The sequence below is a fragment of the Camelus bactrianus genome, chromosome 8, assembly GCF_048773025.1.
Source record: "Camelus bactrianus isolate YW-2024 breed Bactrian camel chromosome 8, ASM4877302v1, whole genome shotgun sequence".
Classification (NCBI taxonomy): Eukaryota; Metazoa; Chordata; class Mammalia; order Artiodactyla; family Camelidae; genus Camelus; species Camelus bactrianus.
Window position 1 is genome coordinate 18904937 of NC_133546.1, and position 9100 is coordinate 18914036.

At 36.3% G+C, this 9100-nt stretch overlaps 1 pseudogene; it reads left to right on the forward strand.

Moving 5' to 3' along the window:
• The first annotated feature begins 1713 nt into the window (after nucleotides 1–1713).
• LOC141578453 (single-stranded DNA-binding protein, mitochondrial pseudogene) lies at nucleotides 1714–2477 on the forward strand (annotated as a pseudogene).
• Nucleotides 2478–9100: the final 6623 nt, after the last annotated feature.

Genomic DNA, 9100 nt, shown 5'->3' on the forward strand with positions numbered 1-9100 from the left:
GCCTGTTGTTAAGAAGGATGCTTTTACTTTCCTAAAAAGGAAAAAAAAAAAAAAAGTCATAGGGGCTTGTTTCTACTTCTTGACACAGATACTCCCCACGTGGGGTCTTTCCTTTGGGCTGCCAGGAGCAGGGAGTTGGAAGGGATACATATCATTTTTTCACCTAGGTTTTTACCCTGAAGCCCAGAAGAAAAAGAAATGTTCCCATTGCAAACATCCTGTACTTCCTTTCCTGTTATACTCATCAATCATATCATGGCTGGTTCAATATCTGTCTTCCAATTGGACTATAAATTCCATGAGAGTGATTATGTTCTTTCCTTACTCACTGCTGTGTCTCTGGTATAGAGCCCTGGCACACAGTTTGACATTCAATAAATATCTTTTGAATAAAATGCTGAATAAATTACGTTAAAGCCATAGCCTTCAACAGGGGTGACTGGAACCAGTAAGATTTTAAACTGAAGATGAAACCACTAGGTGGATGTGGAGTTGCTGTAGGTGTACAAGGTGATGGAGTATATAATGGAATTAATTAGATGAAAAAGTGGGAACTTCTAGTTTTGAAGGCAAAAAGAAGGAAGAACCTTGTGATTACACTGAGCCTGTTATGATCACATTGGTAATCATTGAGAATCAAAAAGAAAAATGCCAAATAGCCCCTCAGCCTGGCTATCTCAAAACATCTTCCATCTGTTATAAGCACCTATTCGTATTTCAGGTTCAGTTGCTTTAACAAAGAGGGGTTGTGGATTTTTTAAAGTACTCGTGTAAAAGTAGTCCCATCTGGGATTTAAACTGTACAGTTTCGGCAACACAATTAACATCTGAAAGCCATCCAGGGTTGTGTAACATCGTTGATGGTTTTACTGTTGATAAATAAAGCTCTTGAAAAATAAATCTCCCAAATTAAACATATGGAGTGTCTGCAATAATGTCATAAGTGCTATCTGCTTTTAAAAATGGAGAGAACAAGATCATTTCATAGATCAACCTCCTTTGATGGGATGACTATCTATCCGAAAATGTGATGATGAAAGAGTCTAACTGAAAAATGGTTGCGAGCATATCTTTGTTGAACTTCAGTCCCTGGATAGTGTGTCCTCTTCTGAAGAAAACTGAGTGATGGGCTCAGAACTGTAATAATATATCGGGATCAAAAACTGGAGAATTATCAACATACAAAGTACAGGAGACAAACAGAGTCAAATATTGACTTTTTAGTGAAGGAATTTTGAATAGACTACACTTAGGAAAAAAAATCACTTAGAATAATGTATGCTTGCAAATTTAAATATTTGACTTGTTTTTTAGAAATCTGCAGTTTGATAGCTTTTTGGGGTATAACTACATACAACAAACTGCACATATGTAAAATGTACAACTTGATGAGTTTTGACATATGTTTATATCTGTCAAACCATTACCACAATCAAGAAAATCCATCCATCTAAAAAGTTTCATCATGACCCTTCTCCTCACTCCTGTTCCTTCCCCTAGGCAAACCGATCTCCTTTTTCAAAAATGTTAAAAATTTGTTTAAATTATGATAAAAAATAACATTAAAAATTACTATCCTAAGGATATAACAAAGATTAGAGCTGAAATTAATGGAATTGAGATTAGGAAAAAAATAGAAAAAGTCAACAAAGCTAAGAGTTTGCAGTTTTGAAAAGATCAACAAAGTTGAGAAACCCTTAGATTGAGAAAAAAATGAAAATCAGAAATGAAAAAGGGGGCATTTCAACCACTGCTAGAGAAATAAAAAGTATTACAAGAAAATACTATGAACAATTGTATGGCAACAAATCGGATAACCCAGAAGAAATGGAAAAATTCCTAGAAACACGCAACCTGCCAAGACTAAATCATGAAGAAAAAGGAAATCCAAACAGACCAATAACTAGTAAGGAGATTGAATCAGTGAACAAAAACCTCCCAACAGATGTCCCAGCTTTCAGATGTCAGGGCTGGAGCATCCAGAAAGACTAAAGATTAGATTGTAAGGAAAAAATAGAAGCCGTGTTTCAAAAACCTGTATTACAGGTATTTTATCAATTTGCAAGATGAGTCTCAAATAGCTAGCAGTTTACCTTTCAAAAGATTTCTGAATCATGTTCAGTTACCTGGGCAAGTGGGTCAGGACTGTATCACGAGACAGGTGGAAGGAAAAAATTCAGCAACAATATTTTCTCTACGAATAAATGAGATGTGGTGATCGGGAGAAAGTGAGGTATTCCAAATGGGCAATGTCAGTCAAAAGACAACATGGCACGGAATATTAGTATTCTGGCCAGGTCTCAGAGACTTGGCTTAACAGTATGTAAAAAAGGGGTCTTGAATTTATGTGGAAGGGAAACTAGACACAAGCAAATGCACAAATGAAAAATAATTCAAAGTGACAAGGAACAACCACTCTAGCTGATAACATTGTATCTCTGGGTGACCAGACAAAAGAGAAGGCATACAGTGGATGATCCTTCTTTGGCCATTGTTTGGTACAGTCTCATTTCCAAATCATGTATAGTCTTTATAGTTTCTAATGACAAGGAGATATATACAAAGAGAGATGGATGGATATACATTTTCTAACAAAGAGAACCCCAAGACCAGATGGTGCTACTGAAGAAATCTACCAAACATTTAAAGAAGAATTAACCCTAATCTTTTTCAAACTTTTGCCAGAAATTGAACAAGAGGGAACACATTCAAATTCATTCTATGAGGGCAGCATTACCCTGATACCAAAGCCAGATAAAGACACTATAAGAAAACTACAGACCAATAACCCCAATAAGTATTGATGCAAAAATCCTCAATAAAATACTAGCAAACTAAATTCAATAGCACATTGAAAGGATTATACACTGTGATTAAGCTGGATTTATTCCTGGAATGCATGGATGATTCAGTATATGAAAATCAAGCAATATAATAGACCAAGTTCACAGAATGAAGACAAAAAGCATATGATTTTCTCAATTGATGCATAAAAAGTATTTGACAAGGTCTACACCCTTTCATGATAAAAACACTCAACCAAGTAGGAATTGAAAGAAACTATCTTCATAATAAACTACCAACATCATAAAGCTGATATATGAAAAGTCCATAGCAAATGCCATACTCAGTGGTGAAAGACTGAAAACTTTTTCTTTAAGATCAAGAATAAGGAAAGGATGCCCCCTTTCACCACTTCTATTCAACACAGTATTGGCGGTACTAGCCAGTGCAATTTAGCAAGAAAAAGAAATAAAAACCATCCAGATTGGAAGGGAAGAAGTAAAATGATCTTTGTTTGCAGATGACATGATCTTTTATGTAGAAATCCCTAAAGGTTACACACATGTATATGCACAAACCTGTTAGAACTAATAAACAAATTCAGAAAAGTTGCAGGATACAAAATCAACTAACCAAAATCAGTTGCATTTCTATATACTAACAATTACTAATTGGGGAAGGAAACTGAGAAAATAATTCCATTTAAAATAGCTTTTAAAAGAATAAAAGGCTTAGGAAAAACTCAAGGAAATGAAATACAAGTACACTGAAAACTACAGACTGATGAAAGAAATTTTAAAAGACACAAATAAATAGAAATATATTCCATGTTCATGGATTGGAAGATTTAATAGTGCTAAAACGTCCATAGCACATGAAGTGATCTACAGAGTCAACAAAATCCCTATCAAAATCTCAATGAGAGTTTTTGCAGAAATAGAAAAAAAAAATCATCCTAAAATTCATATGGAATCACAAAGGACCTTCAGGAGCCAAAACAATTTTGAAAAAGAACAGGGGGTGGGTATAGCTTGGTGATAGAGTGTGTGCTTAGCATGCACAAGGTCCTGGGTTCAATTCCCAGCACCTCCATTAAAGCAAATAAGTAAATAAATAAACCTAATTATCTCCCCTCCAACAAAAATATACAAATAAATAAAATACTAAACAAAACAAAAGAACAAAGCTGGAGGATTCACACTTCCTGACTTAAAAACATTACAGAGGGAGGGTGAGGGGAGGGTACAGCTCAGTGGTAGAGTGAGTGCTTAGTATGCACAAGGTCCTGGGTTCAATCCCCAGTACTTCCATTAAACATCAATAAATACATAAACCTAATTCACCTCCCCCAAAAAACCCCACAATCTTACCCAGATATTGACACAACATTGTAAACTGACTATACTTCAGTAAAAAAGAATGCAAATTAAAAAAATATTACAAAACTGCAGTAATCAAAACAATATATAAAGACCAATAAAATAGAAGAGAGAGCCCAGAAATAAACCCTTGAATACATGCTCAAATGATTTTTGACAAATGTGGCAAGACCACCTAATGGGAACAGGACAGTTTCTTTAATAAACAGTGCTAGAAAAACTGAATATTCACATGCAAAAGAAGGAAGCTGGGCCCTTATTTTACACCATACACAAAAATTGAATCAAAATGGATTAAAGACCTAAACATAAGACCTAAAATTATAAAACTCCTCGGAGAAAACATAGGGGGAAATCTTTACATATTAAATTTGGTAATGAGATTTTGTTTATGAAACCAAAAGCACAGGCAACAAAAGCAAAAACAGATAAATGGGACTACATCAAACTTAAAGACTTTTCTTCATCAAAAGATAATCAACAAAGTGAAAAGGCAACCTATGGGATGCAAGAAAATATTTGCAAACCTTATGTCTGATAAGGTACTAATATCTTGAGTATATAAAGAACTCCTACAGTTCAACAACAACAAAACAGTTAACCTAATTAAAAAATACTTTGAAGTAATGGGAGTCTTAGCACAGAAACCAGAGAAATAAATGTTCCCACCCTATTTGGTGCCTATAGATAGATCTTAGCCTCAACCATGAGAGTTCCTTAAAATTGCAAGACACGAGTAGTCTTTTAAACAGCAGTTATTCTGGGACATTCCAGTCTGAAGCCAAAAATGATCTCCCACCCAAGAAAGGAACTCAAAAGAAAAACACCAGTGACAGTAAATAACCACAATTAGGAAAAAAAAAAAAAAAAGACAGTGCAAAAAAGCCCCACAAATAAGCTCAGAGAAATAATTTGTTCACTTAGGAAAATGCTGAAGTCTGCGGGGAAAGCTTTAGGATAAAGACAGAGGACGAAAGGAAACAGACAGAAATCCTTTAACGAATAATGGATTCCGTAAACTGCTATCAGATGTTCTCCAGTCATAGAGCAACAGGGAGCCTTAGCAACATTTCAGATTCTTCCAAATAAGGTAACGCCAGCCAAAGCTTTCTGTTAAAGACACCAATTTCCTCTTACCTGCTTGTCTACTTGGTTTAGAGTGAACCGATTGTTTTCAGAACCACAGTGCATTTATACATGTAAGGTTAGAAGGATTGTAAAGAAGACTTCTTTACACACACACACCACATTTTTACTGAGTCAGACTTTCCAGTGTATCAGTTGGAGAAACGGATTTATAACCAAGAAGAGAAGCTATCTGTGGTTTCATGTGGTGGTTAGGGAACCAGGAGGATTTGTTTTCCCACTGTAACCTAGCAACTTGATTTCAGTGCAGCTCCACTGTCATATGTACAAGGGGAGATGCCAAATACCCCAAAAGAGAATATTCCAGAAGGTGCAGAGATGGTCTTTAGTCTGCTGATGAGTCGCAGACAAACATACAAAAAGTAACTACTTCAAGCTGAGTGTTTGGATTCCGGAAATCTGAAGAGTAAGTAGTATAGAATTATAGACCTCTAGAAAGAACTCTTAATAGAATGCTACCTGGAAGAATTAGTTGTGTGTCAGCATGTCCATCTCTGCCCCAGGTGGTGGGTGAGGATGGGGTGCTGCTTGGGCCCACTGTCCCAGGTGGTAAGCAGCTGTCTTGGTTTACCCCCGCATGCCACACAATATTGTTCTCTGTTCGTGTGGCAAGTTGTGAAAAGACTGGGAAGCACTGGTGTGAATTACAGCCATACTGTAGGCTTTCCAAATGTGGGAGTAGATTGATGATTTTAGGAGGCCCACAGGTATGACATTAAAAACATTGAATTGCTTAGTGAAAAAAAATTTCCCATTTAGTTTTCTTTTAATCCTTCTGTCTAGAGAAAGAGAAATCTTCAGTTTGACGTTATCGTATCTTCAACAAATTAATCTTCCCTTTAACAAAGAGAGACCAGATCACTGACTGAAGTTCAGAAAACACCACCTGTTGGGTTGCTTGAATTCACTCTACATCTCTGATAAGTGATTTAAAATGCTTCTAGACATAGCAAGCACATTCTCATTGCAATTTATTCAATTTTCAGATACGTTAAATTGTTAAAATTTTAACATTCTGAGTTGAAATTTGTTTCCCAGGATCTTCCTATCATGACTTCTAATCAAATATTTGAAGATACTTCTCTTTCTTTAGTACCCTCCCCCATGCTTTTAACATCCTTCTCCTGGGACACATGCATATCAGACCTTCTTTCCTCAAACCAAACTCTCTTCAATTCCTCCCCTTTGACACACTTCTGATCACACTTCCCTGGCAATTCTTCCCTGGGCTTATTCTAATTTATCAGTGTCTGTCTTTAATTAATCAGTAAAAACTATTTTGGTTGCATATGGCAGAAAACCCAGTTTAAGCTCGCTTAGGCAGAAAGGAGATTTTATTGACTCACATAATTTAAAACTCCAGAGTTAAGTTTCATTAACGGTGTGGTTTGAAACAGGGGCTCATAGAAGATCTCTAGAATCAGAATTTACTGTCTCTCTCATTTCTCTGAGAAAGAAATCCAGGCAGGCTTTTCCCTCAGGATACCAAGATGGTCAAAGCATTCCAACCTTACCTTCTTACAATCTCAAGTCTAGTAGAGAAGAGTGGCAATCTTTTGGAAACCCTGGAAAAAGTCTCATTGCATATGAGTAGCTCTGAATATGTCACCTGCTTTCCTCTGAGATAGTCCCTGTCACTGAAAAAGTGCAATATGCTGATTGGTCAGGTCTAAGGAATAAAGACATCTTTACTGGAAACATAGAGGTCGGGAAACCGTTGGCATCCCAGAGGGAAAGCAAGTTGTGTTTACTAGAAAAACTTACATTGTGATGTCCAGATATGAACTCGGTACCCTGGGTGAGGTACAACCAGAGATACAGCCAGACAATCACCTCTTTTATAATGAGCTTCATATGTCAACATAGGAGTGATGGAGAGCATGCTCTTCATTCTGAAACTATACCAGGGGCTGTCCTCTCTCAGTGCTGGTAACTTTTGCATAGTGGAGAAATAGAAAGCATCACAACAACAGAAGACAGTGTTCTTTGGTTTCCAGACCAAAGCACATGATTAAGAAGAACTGGTGGAAAAAAAAAAAGAAGAAGAAGAAGGAGGAGGATGAGGAGAAGAAGGAGGAGGAAAAGAATAAAAAGGAGGAGAAGAGGAAGAAGGCAGTTCTAGTATTGGATACGCTGATAGCAACCAGATACAGGAACTGACAGCAAGAAAGGAAATAGAAAAACCATACCAACTCAAAAAGCAGAGTAGGACTGCCAAAAAGGAAAAGTTACCAATTTCAAAACTCAGTATAAAGCTATAGTAATCAAGACAGGGTGGTATAAAAAAGACATATAAATCAATAGCACAGAATTTATAGCTCAGAAACATTTATGGTCAATTGACTTGAAAAGGGGGCAATGGAAAAAACTGAAAACTTTATACATGGCTGGTGGGAATTTAAAATGGTGCAACCACTTTGGTAAAGGTTTTTTAGTTTCTTAAAATGTTAAACACAAAGTTACCACATAGCACAGCAATTTCACTTCTAGGTATCTACCCAAGAGGAAGGAAAACGTATGTCCACACAAAGACTAGTGCATAAGACTGGGGGTTCAAAATTTGTAGATACTGACAGGCATATGTAGAATAGGTAAACAAGATTATACTGTATAGCACAGGGAAATATATACAAGATCTTGTGGTAGCTCACAGCGAAAAAAAAATGTGACAATGAATATATGTATGTTCATGTATAACTGAAAAATTGTGCTCTACACTGGAATTTGACACAACATTGTAAAATTACTATAACTCAATAAAAAAAGTTTAAAATAAATAAGTAAATAAAGACTAGTGCATAAATGTTCACAGCATCATTATTCATAATACCCCAAAACTGGAAATCATCCAAACTTCTATCAAGTGGCGAATGGTTAATTAAGATGTGGTATAACCATAACGGAAGGCTATTCTGCAATAAGGAGGAATGATACATGCTACAATACGGATGAGCCCCCAAAACATTATGCTAAGTGATCAGTAACAAAAGATCATATACTGTATGCTTCATTTCTATGAAATGTCCAGATAGACAAAACTGCAGAGACAGAAGCAGACTCGTGGTTGCTGGAGCTGGAGGTAGGAATGGGAACTGACTGCAAATGGACATGAGGGGTCAATTTGAACTGATGGAAATGTTCTAAAATTGGACTGTGATGATGGGTGCACAGCTCCATATATTTACTTACAATCATTGAATTGTACACTTAAAATGGGTAAGTTTTATATGTAACTTTTATATTAACAAAGCTATTTAAAAAAAAAATGAAACACCAACAGCAATTCAGAAACAAACTTCATAAGTAAAAAAAAAAAATGACTTTTCAACCAGATGGTGCAATTATGAATTATTTTTCTGAATTTTCCAACAAAAAATGTATTTTTAAATCAGAAGAAAACAATAAAGACGATTTTTAAAATTATCCTCTGAGAGTCAAAAATAAAATCGCTACATGATGGGCCAGAGGAAAGCTATGTAAAGTCACCTTGATAAAGAGACAGAATGGCTCTAAGGCCTGCAGGATTTGACAGTAACCTGATGTTTTAAAGAAAGAAGAATCAATCCACAGGAAACATTGATCAATAAAGAAGGCAAAGAAAAAGCTCAGCCATAAAGGCTAATGCTGCAGGGTCTCACCAGAGCCATGTAGCAAGGCTTAAGGCTCGCTAGAGAGCAGGTGTGCACAGCCCCATGGTAGAGATGGACACCACACATCTCACAGAGCTTCAGGCATTAGGCATTCTAAGTGTGGTATGACAGATTTGTCTTGTTTTAACTGCATGCTCACCA